The sequence below is a fragment of the Pseudochaenichthys georgianus genome, chromosome 3 (genome assembly GCF_902827115.2).
Source record: "Pseudochaenichthys georgianus chromosome 3, fPseGeo1.2, whole genome shotgun sequence".
NCBI lineage: Eukaryota > Metazoa > Chordata > Actinopteri > Perciformes > Channichthyidae > Pseudochaenichthys > Pseudochaenichthys georgianus.
This window is the reverse complement of record NC_047505.1, coordinates 33,141,144-33,155,761: the sequence shown is the minus strand read 5'-3', so window position 1 is coordinate 33,155,761 and position 14,618 is coordinate 33,141,144. Positions and strand designations below refer to the sequence as shown.

General features: G+C 38.2%; 1 long non-coding RNA gene across 1 annotated transcript; it reads left to right on the top strand.

Annotated features, from left to right (window-relative positions):
* Window positions 1-8,204, top strand: LOC139435815 (uncharacterized). Its single transcript, XR_011645009.1, has 2 exons — window positions 1-608; window positions 5,865-8,204. It is a non-coding gene; the product is annotated as an uncharacterized lncRNA (long non-coding RNA).
* The last annotated feature ends 6,414 nt before the right edge of the window (window positions 8,205-14,618 follow it).

Below are 14,618 nucleotides of genomic sequence, written 5' to 3'. Positions count from 1 at the left end.
GGGAAATAATTATCTCAGACTCCTAGATGTGACATACAGGACCAACCTTGACGTCTATTTATGTCCTTTAAGGACACAGGCTGCTTCAGCCAATAATGTTATTGTTGTCTTTTAAGGACACAGGCTGCTTCAGCCAATAATGTTATTGTTCCCATTCTGTGACCGGTCAATACTAGGTCACAGATGGTCTTTGTTGTGGGTGCACTGGGACACTTCCTTCTTTGTTGTTTGTGGACTCCAGGGTATGACATATTCGAGGCCATAAGTGGCGGACGCAGGTAACTCAGTGTGCCCAAACTGTCTAAAGCTATCTTATCTAAACATGTTGACGACTCTCTCTGAAACCAGTTAAATGGGCTGACAAGAGAGAGGCGCTCCAGAATTGACGTGGCAACCACCCGTGCAGTCAGACCGTGATGACTGCTGTGACTTGTGATGTGAATTCTCCGGCCGTACCTCTTAATAAATCATCAGTGCTCTGACATCAAAACTCCTGCTCTACCTTGTCTCCTTCCTGAGTCGGTGACTCCTCAAACATTGCTACACAGAAGTTTCCACTACAAATTGGCGTCGCGAACAAAAAGGACACCAACAAATCGGCAGAGCTGGTAAGTGATTTTCAAATCTACGTTTGAACATTGCCTTGCCAGAATCTGTGATTTACGGTGTCCTAAAATTACCTGTGAAACTGAGTAGTTGTGTTTCGTTTTGGTTACTCATGTTTAGAGAATGGCCTTAAAGACACACCTCAGCAAAGTGGAATTTCTGTATAACAGCAATGTAGAGATTTATATTGAACAAATCGCCGAATTCTGGGGTTTTTAGCGGTCCAAAGCAGTCGGTTTAATATAAGCAGCTTAGAGATACACCTCAGCCTAAAATCACAGTCTTGTCTATATCTTTCACTCACGTCACCACCATCCCATTAAAAAACGGGATGGTTTAAAAGCCCTCGCGATTTGTAAACAATTTCCTCCTACATTACTGGCTAAAAATTGGGACAATCACGAGGTGCGTGTAGTGCTGTGACGCGTCACGGCGCTCTACCCAGCTGGTTGGAGCAAGTCGGTGGCGGTCCGGGAGGCATACACTAAATTATAGGCTAATTGATCACAGGTGGGCAGTGATAGGAAGTGTAGAACGACACTGTGTTTAACACGGCGTCAGGTGTATAGAGCTGGTCGAGTAGGACTACTGTTGAGCTGCTGTTCTTGGGAGAGAAAGGGCAGAAAAGAAGAAAAGTCTATGTTTCCCTTGGTCGGGGGAAAATAGCGCTATCAGGAAATGGGTAGTGTTGCAAGAGGATAGGTTAAAAGCCCTCGCGATTTGTAAACAATTTCCTCCTACATTACTGGCTAAAAATTGGGACAATCACGAGGTGCGTGTAGTGCTGTGACGCGTCACGGCGCTCTACCCAGCTGGTTGGAGCAAGTCGGTGGCGGTCCGGGAGGCATACACTAGGGCTGCAGTCGGATAGTTTAAAAATCAGCTCCTAAGTTCTAACCCTATCGTCTATTCCTTGACCTCTGAGTGAAACGTCACGGGGTTAAGGGATAGTGGATAGCAGAATTTAAAAGGACTTAGGAGAAGAGACTGCGGTACTTTAGAGAATCCGAATGCACTTTCACTATCCGACGTCTTTATGATGCGCCAGCGGACGTCATTGTGTGCGTCTGCTGCTGTGGGGAAACTATGGAAACCACAATTTTCTATACAGCGGACGACAACATGGATGTTTAATAAGAACGAGGGACTACTGTAAACTCATCTAGAGACTCTGCACCGTGCTCTGATGCTGCTGCTTTGCTTTATGAACGTGGACAACAGAGAAACATATTCTTCAGGACCAAAGTTGGAATTGAAATAAAAAAGGAAAGTGAAACTGCTCGTCACCCTCTCCCTCCGGTCCACATTAATACAAATGATCCCAATACGTATGATTGTATGAACTAAAGATCTTAAAATCAATACAGATGTATTTATTATAAACGTTAGTCCTTAACATCTATCACTGTGTATATCACCATTCAAACATCTTTTAAAAGTTGAACAAACCCCACACAGCTCAGTGAAGACTGAAATGTTGACTTTATTTGATCATTTCAGTAAAAACTAAGGTTCATATTTCTCTCTTTGATTATAATACTGATGAACGTTCAAAACAAAGCACTTTGGCAACTTACCACCTATGTTTTAAAAAGCTTAATAAGCACCGTAACTTTCATGATATAATTTCTCCGTCATAATCGTTTTTTTCCGTGAACGGCCGACTGTTGAGTGACGGCAAATGCTGCGGCTGCAAGGCATTGTGGGGCAGCATTTTCGCTTCTCCTGCCGGTTAGGGAAGTCCAGTGGTTCCTAAGCTAAAGGAGGTTATAAAGGAAGTTTGAAACCTCCTTTCCTATCATTCTCATCATTCTAGAGTATTCGAACGGCACTTATCATGGCTGCCACTGAGGGACTTCCGGGTCATTTCACTCCTTTAGGAAGGTTCCTAAGCTAAATGGACTATTCGACTTCAGCCTAGCTATTGCTTTTGGACGATACGATCTTAGCAACTTGTACAAGGATGGGGCGCGCGCAGGTGCCCCATATACATTTTCTGCCCCCTCTGAAAACTCCTAAATTCGGACTAAATTGAGCAGAGTCAGTTTTGCTGGGACGCTGGTATTTGTTGAGAGTACATGTTTGTTTGTCCAAATTGCAGTGTTGATTTTATAACTAACCATAAACAAAATGGGTAATGAATCAGTCCACAGCCAGGGTAAAATGAACTAGACTTTAGTTATCTCACCAAAAGTAAATGACTTGAGAAAAATAAATAATATAAAGATGTAAAGCAAAATTCTGGTCGTATAAATGTGCTGCAAAATGAAAATAAATAGGAAAAAGAGTGTTTTTATGTCCTGCCTCTCAGTGTGCAGAGGAAAATGTAAACAAGAAGCACACTGTTCAGGGTGTGCGCTGTAGGTGTAAGAAGAAAAGAAGATTATATTGCTTTAAGAATCCATTCTTAAATGGTATTGCTGATATGTTAAGATATGTTTGTGACCTTGTATAAACCCTATGCCCCGTCCTGTGCCCCAAGACCCTCAGAGAGCTGCCTGAGGAGATCAGGATTGCAAAATCTGTTTTTGTAGGTCAATGTTGTATTATTTGTTTCATTAATTGTTGTTGAAACCTTTTGTGCTGTTGCTGCAAAATGGAAACTTTATTGATTGTCTGTTCCAACTGGCCACTGGAATCAGATAATTAATATAAGTTGAAGTTCAATTACAGTTTTAAAAATAGTCTAACATTCTTTATTAAACTGCTTCAAATTATTTCTCGTATCAACCAATTGGTCTCCATAGACATTACTAAAAATTAAAATAGTTGTTAAACTACTGACAAGTTTTCTGAAACCGAGCTTATGAACAACAGAGTGAAGGTTGCTGGTTAAGCCAGGATAAATATATTCGTTGAAGTTTTTTATTGTGTGCATAATAAAATGTGTTAAATTAATTGAGCAATACTTTAAAAAGTATAATGTTGCAATCTCTTTAAAATAAGTAGTTACAGTTAAAAAATAGATGTTGTTTTCCAAGGGCATCTTTCACAGGCCCACACTTTGAATCATAACATTTCCAAAGTCCAAAAGAGATCAGTATCACTTTGTGTTGCAAGCCAAATCCAGGGGTTCTACTCCAGCCCAATTTTAAATACCATAAAGAAAAGTATTGAACCCAGCTCGAGCTAAATGTTAAATGTATTGCAAGCGTTTTGATTTATTTAAAGTGTTCCAGTCTAGCTTCCTTCGAGGTTAGTGTAAACAACATATTGGTTCTCATAACATTCTCACTGCTGTGCTGTCCCAAATGTTTTAAACCTTGGGAAGACAAACACACACACACACACACACTCACACACACACACACACACACACACACACACACACACACACACACACACACACACACACACACACACACACACACACACACACACACACACACACACACACACACACACACACACACACACACACACACACACACACACACACACACACACACACACACCCACACACAGGATGAGTTTTCACTTTATCCAAATTGTAAATTGTTGCCTTCTTTAAAGTTATTAGTAATTCAAGATTAATTATTAAATTAAATGTGGTACATAACATTAGAATAAATAAAATAACTTTGACTTGATCATTTTTGTTCACAACATTAGACCTTGTCCTCTAATCTCTACTAGAATAAGATAAGTGTGCATGTTTGGGTGTTTTGAACACTCCTGTATACCTAATCTTGTTATCCTTTTCATTACAGAGCTGGGAAAATGGTGTATTGCTTAGATTCTGATCCGTGCAAGTCCAATTTTGACTGACTTTAGTTCTAAATGTTAATGTTAATTTGATTTCAACCCATAAGTAATTATTTAGATTAACTCAACATTTCACATGATGGATTAGTCTTCCACATTTTTTCCCACTCATTTATTGTGCAATTAGGCCAATGGTAAAAAGAGACATTGATGACCTTGTGTCCCTTTTGTTGGTACGTGGTTCCATTTTGGTCTATGGCCTTGGACGGCTTCAAGAGTCACCCAGTTCTACCCTGCTACCGCCCGGCTGAGTGCAGTCACAGAGATGCTATGGCTGCTCTACCTGAAAGGACACCATTCCCTGCTCCCAGAGACAATGCTCCTCAAACTGAACATTACAGCCGTTGATACTGTCTCACGTGGGCCACTCCCCCCACCAAGCCATGAACTGAAAGCTTGACATCTGCTTTGAACACCTGGAAACCTCCCGGTCACACCAGCACCAAACCCTTGGGTCAGTCAGATGGGACTAACGGCTTAACTTAGGGCATTTGGTTCAGAAATATGACTCTCGTTACCGCAGAGTGTTTTTTTTTTAAGGCTATTCACACTGCTATGCAGAGGATGCCTGTAAAGTTGGCAAGCTGTTAAAAGCCCCTACTATTTTTAAAATAGGCCTAATATCAGGGGCCTCTTAGTTCTACATGTATTCACATTATATGACCATGTTTGCACCTGGTAAAACTAAAGGCTGCACGGTACGCAGGCTACAATACGACCATTCTGTTCTGCTCTAACGATTCAATTGACAGATTCTACATCAAAACAATTAGCTTTTATTGTTTCCAATGATAACGTCACCTTAAGTGGAGGAATGCAAACCTGTTTTCAAATCGAAGGTTTTGAATTTGTTTGACATTTCTCAGTAATAACACCCTCAGCCACCACATTCCATTCATGCTATGCTATGCCATCAGTAATAACTCAGATGTTAGGGGGGATGAAGCTTTTCCTCCCAAATCAGATGCTTTGTTTTTCAACAAAGGTATGCATTTCCTGCATAATATTATGTTTCTCACAATTGTTTTTGTTGCAAGCTGCACACAGGTGATACTGAGTCTTCTCAAGTAATAGATTACACCATGCTTAAATAGACTCCTAAGTTATTATTTCATATGTGACATATGTAAGAAAAGGGAGGGAAGAGTCAATTATATTGAGTAATTAATTTTATAATGGAACATTTATTTCTCAAACCTGTTTTATGGAAGAGGAGAAAATATATATTTCTGATAAACTAATATTTTATCAAATGGTGAATTAATATAACATTTAGAATAATTGAGAAAGGGTTATATCCACAGGGACTAGCTCACCTTTAAATTACAATAACATTTCTCTGCTTTGGACTGATGAGTATATGATTCTTGCATGTTAAATGACTAACACAAACATTACATTTATGCATGTGTCGGGAAGGCTCCCAAATAATTCTGAGGGGCCTATCCTATTTTTGTAATTAAAATGATAATGTGCTAATCCATTACTTTGAGGTGTTTGCACTCAGGAAAACATCCCTATCAAGTGTTAACCCAATAACTAGGACAGCTCTGAAGGCCAAGGGTCAGAGAGAGAGGGTCACACTCTCCGGCTGCAGAGAGCACCCCCAGCCACGGGCAAGGAGGCACGAGGTCGTTCGAGATGAGAGGATTCTAATCTTCAACTATCTGAGGAGATGGGATGCTTCTTCACCTTTCTGCTCGGCGGGCTCAGGCAGACAACCCTGCGGGACGAGCGAGGACTTCAGAGGCTTCATACAAGATGTTTTCCTAACCTCTCCCATCATGGGGGGAGACCTGGATGCGCCACTTGGAATACGCAGTTTTGTCTGGCACTACTCTCAAGCAGCAGAAGGAATGCAGGCGGATGAGCCTCCGTTTCACTGGGGGGATCAACTACAGTGCTCACTGATGAGCCACACAAAAGCAGAGCAATTGGGGGGGTTTAAAATATGGCGCTCTGATGACGAAGAGTTTGAGCCAATCAGCACCTCAGTGCTAATCTACAGTATCAGGATGCCTTTACACACCAGACACTCGTTGTCATAAAGAAAGGAGGAGAACGAGTCAGAAAGACTGAAGGACGTTTTTCCAGCTCCCGTACAAAGATGAACTTTGAATTGATTTTATATCTTGGATGTTTACAGATGTACAACTAATGACTGTCTTTATATTTCCAATGACCAGACATGTGTTGAATAGTGGTGATTAATATATTGTTGCCGGATCAGATTACACTTTCGCACTGAACTAAATTAATTAATTAATATTTTCAGATTGAATAGTAAGCTATTTCTACTATTATCACAGATAATGTTAATATCCTTAATCGTCCAGCAATCAGGCTTAACAACACTACTCTTTAATGTATTATCCATACACAGACAGACCTACAATGATGTTTCAAGTACTGGATTACTTTCAGTTTTGGCCCAAAACAAATATTTATAATATTTCATATAACAATTATGTAGCATATTTGATCCTCAAATTAGAGAAGTATAATTTAAAGAAATTGATATTCTATATTCAACATTAGATAAACACAGAAGAATCCTTTCCAAGTACCATAAGTAGATGCTCAGGTAAGTATGGCTAATAGAAATAATTGATAGACTTAATTTGGTACAGATCAGTGGTAGCATTCACAAATGTAATAATTCAAGTTTTAAGAACGTTTAATCCTTCCTTTCCAGGTTTTTACAAAAGTCTTTGAATATTTGCCTAACTTTTCCTTTTCAGATTTTGAACAATGTACTTGACTGAAATTAATGTATTGATTTGACTAAGTGCCTTACTCTTGACTAAAGCGTATTTAAGTAAAAGTAATTCTAAAACTGAGGACACTGCACTTTTGCAGATTACAGATTGATCAAATCACCATTGTGAATTTTATACCCTAACTGTGAATTTTTAGCTGGATCTCTTTCGATCCTAAGTTTTAAAATGCTTTTGACTAGTGATTGCCTTGGAGTAAATCTTTAAAGCGGCAAGCTGGTTTTGATTTTATAGTTTGATAAATGAAATTAACTAATTGTAAATGATAAAATATATTAGTTTAAAACAAGTATTTTTGCTATTTATGCATCTGTGTTATTATGTGTGTTCATTATTATGCTTTTGACAAAAGATGATCAAACACTGATGAGAGATGATTTATCCTATTATGATTGGCTGTATCAATCATTGTGATTGAATGTTTCAATCGTATTCTACTTTGTGATGTAATTAATGTAAGGTGAGACCACACTCGAATCTAGAGACGCCTATTGAGTTAATTATTGACCAAATTATTATTAGACTAATGTTTTAGGTTATCATAAATGATAAAAAGAGAGGAACTGTTAGGGAAATAATTATCTCAGACTCCTAGATGTGACATACAGGACCAACCTTGACGTCTATTTATGTCCTTTAAGGACACAGGCTGCTTCAGCCAATAATGTTATTGTTGTCTTTTAAGGACACAGGCTGCTTCAGCCAATAATGTTATTGTTCCCATTCTGTGACCGGTCAATACTAGGTCACAGATGGTCTTTGTTGTGGGTGCACTGGGACACTTCCTTCTTTGTTGTTTGTGGACTCCAGGGTATGACATATTCGAGGCCATAAGTGGCGGACGCAGGTAACTCAGTGTGCCCAAACTGTCTAAAGCTATCTTATCTAAACATGTTGACGACTCTCTCTGAAACCAGTTAAATGGGCTGACAAGAGAGAGGCGCTCCAGAATTGACGTGGCAACCACCCGTGCAGTCAGACCGTGACTGCTGTGACTTGTGATGTGAATTCTCCGGCCGTACCTCTTAATAAATCATCAGTGCTCTGACATCAAAACTCCTGCTCTACCTTGTCTCCTTCCTGAGTCGGTGACTCCTCAAACATTGCTACACAGAAGTTTCCACTACAATCCCAAGTTGGAAACATTTGCGTTACATCAGCATGTGTATAGTTGTAAATATGCAGTGGTGTTTATTTGTAAATCATTTAGTATAATCACACAGATTCTGTGTTTTATATTTAATAATTCTGTGTTCTTTATTTATTGATTGTTCAATACCTGACAAGGTCTCGGAGATGAAAAACTTTGGTCACAGATTCCTCAACAGTGCATCACAAGACATCTTTCAATATGTGAAATATTCTTCTGCACATTTCTTATACTATCTACATACATCTTATAAGAGTATAATACATATGTATAATATCAGTTAAAATAAGTGCTTCAACATAGTTAACATTGCTGGAAGTATGCACAAATATTGATAGATGTCTTGTAATGCACTGTTGAGGAACCTGCGACCCAAGTTTTTCATTCATTGCATAACTACACCATAGTTGTGTAGGCCTATATGATATGTCAATAAACCTTAGAAAATCTTGAAAGGGATGTGCAAAATAGTCATTATATACAGTCTTTAATTAACTATTAGTAGAGAATAACGAGTAATGAACATACTTTATAGGGATTCTATTAATATCTAATAATAAAAATAATGAAATTCAATAACATGCTTTAACCACTAGGTGTCCCTTGTTATGAAAATCTAGGACCCAACACTGTGGAGAGTACAAGTCAAAGTGATCAAAACAAATAAATGGTGAATCAGACAGAGCTGTCTTTCTGGTTATTTATTTGAAGCTTCAAATACATAAGATACAATAAAAATAGACACAGGTCTCACAGAGCATAGAATAGTCTGGGTGAGTGTGCGCCATACAATATGGTAGCAAAGCTTATATACATAAGAGTGAGAAGGTTAGAAATCTGTCTTCACACGGTCACATTGTTATTAGACATCTGTCCTTGAGCTGTAGATAGCATAACGGTTCCCAGAGTAGGGAAGTTCTTGTGTGACTTTGTGTGAGTCTCAACCCAGTAGCCAAATCAGCTCTTTGGCCTTGAAGCGCTTGGGAATAAACCCAAATAGAAGATAGAAGAAAACAGCACATCTCAGGAAATGAGATGTATTTGGTTTAAGCATATAAGGATATAATAAAAAATTCCACTACACCCTTTATATCAGCTGTGCACCTTTATGGTGTAAATACAGCCTATATACCAATTGGATCAAATATAAAAGTCAGCCGAATTAGTGTTGATACTGCAAGGAGACGTATTGTGTGAAAATAAATGTAAGATGTTGTTTAATTGTTGATATATTTATGATCCACGTCACGTTTCCAGTGTTGGCGGCAGTTCCTCATGTTTGTCTAGAAGTCTTCTCATCAGGGCTCTATAAATAGAGAACTACAGCAGATATGTAATATGTAATGCAGCCGAACCGTGTATTACAATGCCGTTATGTGATGACTTTCAAAGAGAAAAGCAAGCACACTCGGAATAAAGTGTTTTCGGTCTGTTTCCAGTATTTGTTAATGACGATGTGCTGTGAGATGTGAGACTGGAATTGCACAGGGGGAAATAACATTTCTGCACCATATTAGATGCGGATTTTGTTAAACTAATACGTTTGCGCTGTCGACCAACACTATACTTTGACGGGGAAGGGGGTACAATAAAGATAACACCATTAAACAGTTACACAACATAACAGAAATAATATCGATTGCAGCGTCCCTAGCAACCACCTTGGTAACAATGACAACGTTGTATAGACACCATTTCCTGAAGTAATCTTCGTAATAACTAGCAAACTAAAGATCATGTACATCCACTGCACACATAATCTGAAATAACAAGTCAACTCATATTTCTCGCGTCAAATGACATCAAAACGCATTTTAATGGCCAAAGTAACTTTAAATAGGCATTTTACACCGAGAATAAAACGAAGTTCGGCCATGTGAAGATCACGTGACATAGACGCCAGCCATTGGAATGAATGGTGAAAAAAAACGTAGGGATCTTACAATTTCAGAGGCGTTTTTGTAGAAATACTACGTCCTACGTTGTGGACCAACGTAGTTATTACACGTTTTTTTGTGAGACTGGGTTGCTCTGGATATAAGAAGATGTTTCTACAATAATGTGGAGGGAGAGTCCTCTCCAGTCAGACTGAGAGGCTCAGTGAGGTAAAGGACTCTTGAGTATTTAGATAGTTCACTTTAGTCTAAGTTATCTCAGTGGGTCTCAAACGGTTTGATCACAATTTATGTAAACACATATTTCCAAGGCACTCCTTTATAATTATTGGGATAAACCGGTTAGAAATCATTCCATATACTATAGGACAGTAAACCAAAAATATCGTTTTAAATTGGAGAGATTAAAAAATATGCACAAATAAATAAATGTCAATAGGTCAAATAAGATATGAAAGAACAACAAAAATAAAATAAGTTACATTTATTTGTATTGGTTATGTTCACTATGGATCGACCGATATGGCTTTTTCAAGGCTGATACTGATTATTAGTAATCAAGGAGACTGATAGGCCTAACCGATATTTGGAACCAATATACATTTGCAGTAAAATCAGAAAATCAAGTCAACATGTAGAATAACACAAACCCCAACACAACTTCTTTGAAATGCATTTAAACATATATTATGTTTAATGAACTTTTAAACATCTTACAACTGGTTTCCTCTCTGTGCCCTTTTCTTTAGTGCAGCCATCTGCAATGAGTTAGAGAGAGAGACAAGAAGTGGGGCTGCAGGCTGACATGCTTAACTAACAATAATGCTTAATTTATTATATCAAAACAATGCCTGTCTATCTCATAAAATCCCAATAAGCTGCTAGCAACTGCAAAACACTAGTGCTAGCTAATGTTTTCCAAACTATTAAAAGTGAGGCTATTACAGTAGACCTAACGTTAGTCTAGTAGCCTCACTTCTAATATTTTGCTAAAGATTTGCTAGATACATGTTGGCTAGCTAATGAGCTTCACATATCAACCTGAAAAACTGCGAGGCTCCACTCGCAGCCCCTGTCTGTGTCTGCGTTCTTTCGCACCTGCCTGTAATCTGAGAAAGTCCCGCCTCTCTGGCTGGCTTCCGCCCGGAAAATCTTTCATTATTGATTGACACTTCAGTAATAGCCTATCAGATAGCGCTGTGGGCAGGACATTGCTCGTGTACACAGAGTGGTGACTGCAGCCAGAGAAACGGCCGCATCATAGCCAAAGTTTTATCGGCAATTTGATAAAAAAAAGGCAGATACCGATAATCGGTCAAATGCAGAATATCGGCCCCGATAATCGGTCGACCCCTAATGGTCACATACTTATTTGATTAATACAATGTAAACCGATCTTTTTCATATGGGTGTTTAGAGTTGTACCCCTAGATCTAATAGTAATTCTGCTCAAAGTGCACCAGATTGAAGCATGTTATTTCAATGCTCAAACATTCAATGTTCAAACATTTATTCCCGGGGGGGCATACCCCCGGACCCCACTAGAGGATGTGACGTCCATCCCGCATTCTATTATGTATTCCTTGGATACTCTATTGATCTTTATCTTTTCTATTGTACGATTCTCTGGCTGGGGCGCCAGCTAAAATCCCGCCTAGGGCAGCACATTGTCTACAGCCGGCCCTGGCAGCATCGACAGGTATTTTCTGTGTTAGAGTTTTACTCGCTACAGAGTGTACTTTGAGGGTTTTTGACTGCAGACCATTTACAGGCATAAAAATCTTCATAACACACAAGGGGACGGGTAATAACCAGAAAAGCATGACATGGGACCTTTTCATACTTAAAGGTCACCTATTATGCAAAATCTACTGTTTGATGTATTTTATACATACATGTGTCCCCTCTGTGTAAAGAGATTCTGAAAGTTTCAGGAAAAACGATTTGCTCACTTTTTATCCTGATCCATTTATATAAAAACCTGTCTGAAAATTAGCTGATCAGATTTGGCCGGTTAAGGCTATATAAAAAAAATACATATATAAATATATATATAAAATGATGTATTATATTACATTATTGCCTCTGCATTGGATTATTATCAGATAGGGTAATAACTTCATAATTAAAAGCAGAAGTCTGGGGCAAATAAGTCTCTTCAGTGAGAATGTCACAAAATGATTTAAAAAGAAAAGCCAAATTCTGGAAAAAAGGTCCAAATAAAAAAAGAAGAAGTGACATTTAAAAAGAAAGTAACATTTTGAAAACAAAGTCAAATTCTGAGAAAAGGGCACATTCTAAGAAAAAAAGTCAAATTCTGAGAAGAAATGCATATTTAGAAAATGCATTGTGGGATAGTTTATGGGCAACGTGCTTCTGTAAATCATCATGTAACCGTATAATAAACATAATATTCTTTGCAAGCTCTTGTGGGGCCACAGAAAATTAAGTCACGGGCAGGATTTGGCCCCTGGGCCTTGAGTTTGACACCCCTGTCCTAGAGCAACATTGTGTTATTTTTAACCAAATATCTCGAAAAGGGCGTCCGGAGTGGCTCCTTATTTTCATCTAAAGTAACAGACAGAGAATCAGCACTTTTGAAACAGGGCTGAAACAGAGGGGATTATGGGATGCTACAATGCATGATCTGTTTTGTATTTTGAGCCAAACACTTCAGAAACATGTTTGTATATATCTGAGACCTATAATATATTGATGAAAAACAGTATAATAGGGAACCTTTACATATTTTTCTCCAGTTTACTATATATTTTATTTATTTATTATTATGTAGCTCGCCACTTTGTCTGCGCATCACTGAAACCAAATGTTTTAGTTTATAGGTGTTTGCCAAAGATAGTAACAATTCATCAGCTCACACAAACCAACTGCCACAGAAGACCTGTGATCCAGGGGAAGACGTACATTTATTCAGGTTTATAATCTTAAACTGTTGACCATGTTTCACCATGAACTTTGCCAACTGACACTGTGTGGCCCAATAAGACAATTAGTCATATCCTGGTATGTGACTAAATGTCTGTTACTTAATCACATACTTTTTAAGATTTCAAAAGTCCTGAGTCATGTTATGTGTTCAAAGCTGAGTCAGGTGGCTCTATGTCAGGTTCATATGTCAGGTGCGCTTAAGACCTTCCTTTTTGATAAAGCTTATAGTTAGGGCTGATTAGATTCAGCCCCTAGTTTTGCTGATATAGGCTTAGTTTGTCGGGGGACATCTTACTTCTTCCTTCTCTCTGTCTATACCTGTGTACTCTCATGTTCCGATTAACCCAGCTTCCCCAAATGTCTTTCTTTTTGGTGTCTATATACGCTGGGATCCGGAGTCATGGATGATCCTGCGGTCCTGTGTCCTGGATCGCGAGCGCTGGATCTTGAGTCGTGGCTGTGGTCCTGGATGGATATCCTCGTGGATTCATCTTCCTATTATACACACATGCATTTCCAAACATTTGGACTACCTATGTTGCAAATGTATTATCTTTTCAATTTACACACGGCATCTATTCCACGTCTGTCCGTCCTGGGAGAGGGATCCCTCCTCTGTTGCTCTCCCTGAGGTTTCTCCCATTTTTCCCTTTAAACTGGGTTTTCTTTGGAAGTTTTTCCTTGTACGATGTGAGGGTCTAAGGACAGAGGGTGTCGTATTGTCATACTGATATTCTGTATAAACTGTGAAGACCACTGAGACAAATGTAACATTTGTGATATTGGGCTATATAAATAAACATTGATTGATTGATTGATTGATTGATTGATTGATTGATTGATTGATTGATTGATTGATTGATTTAAAGTATGATGATAGAGGGTGTTTGTTAGTCCTCTGCTTTGATATAAACTATATTTGGATTTTTTTAAGTGATCTTTTATCTATTCTCAATCATAAGCTATAAGAATTCAAAGCTTTACTGTGTTGCTTTATTATTTGAAACAACAGCTTTTTAAGTAATTAATTAATTCAAGCACAGCAACAGACAATGCAGCAATACAGTTTCAACAATTAGAAAACATGCAAACATATTGTTGTGCAACATTAAAATGATTAGGTTAAACATTTGTTGTAACCTAACACATTAAGGGTTACTATGTTTTGTAAATGTAATATCATTTAGTGGATAATTCTATGCAGTAGAACGTAAATGGGGCAAAGTAGATGTACAAAGTACACTCGAGCCACAACCAGTTTAGTGAATATATTCTCCAGTGGTGTAAGTACATTACATTTTGAGGTACTTTACTTTAGTATTTCAATTTTGTTGCTACTTTGTACTCTTTTATTCGTATACTTTTACAGCACTACATTTATTTAATACTTTTAGTTACATTGCAGATTTGGAGTTATAATGTGAAATATAATCAAGACTTAAATAAGACTTTAGTTACACCTGGAGTAAATTCTTG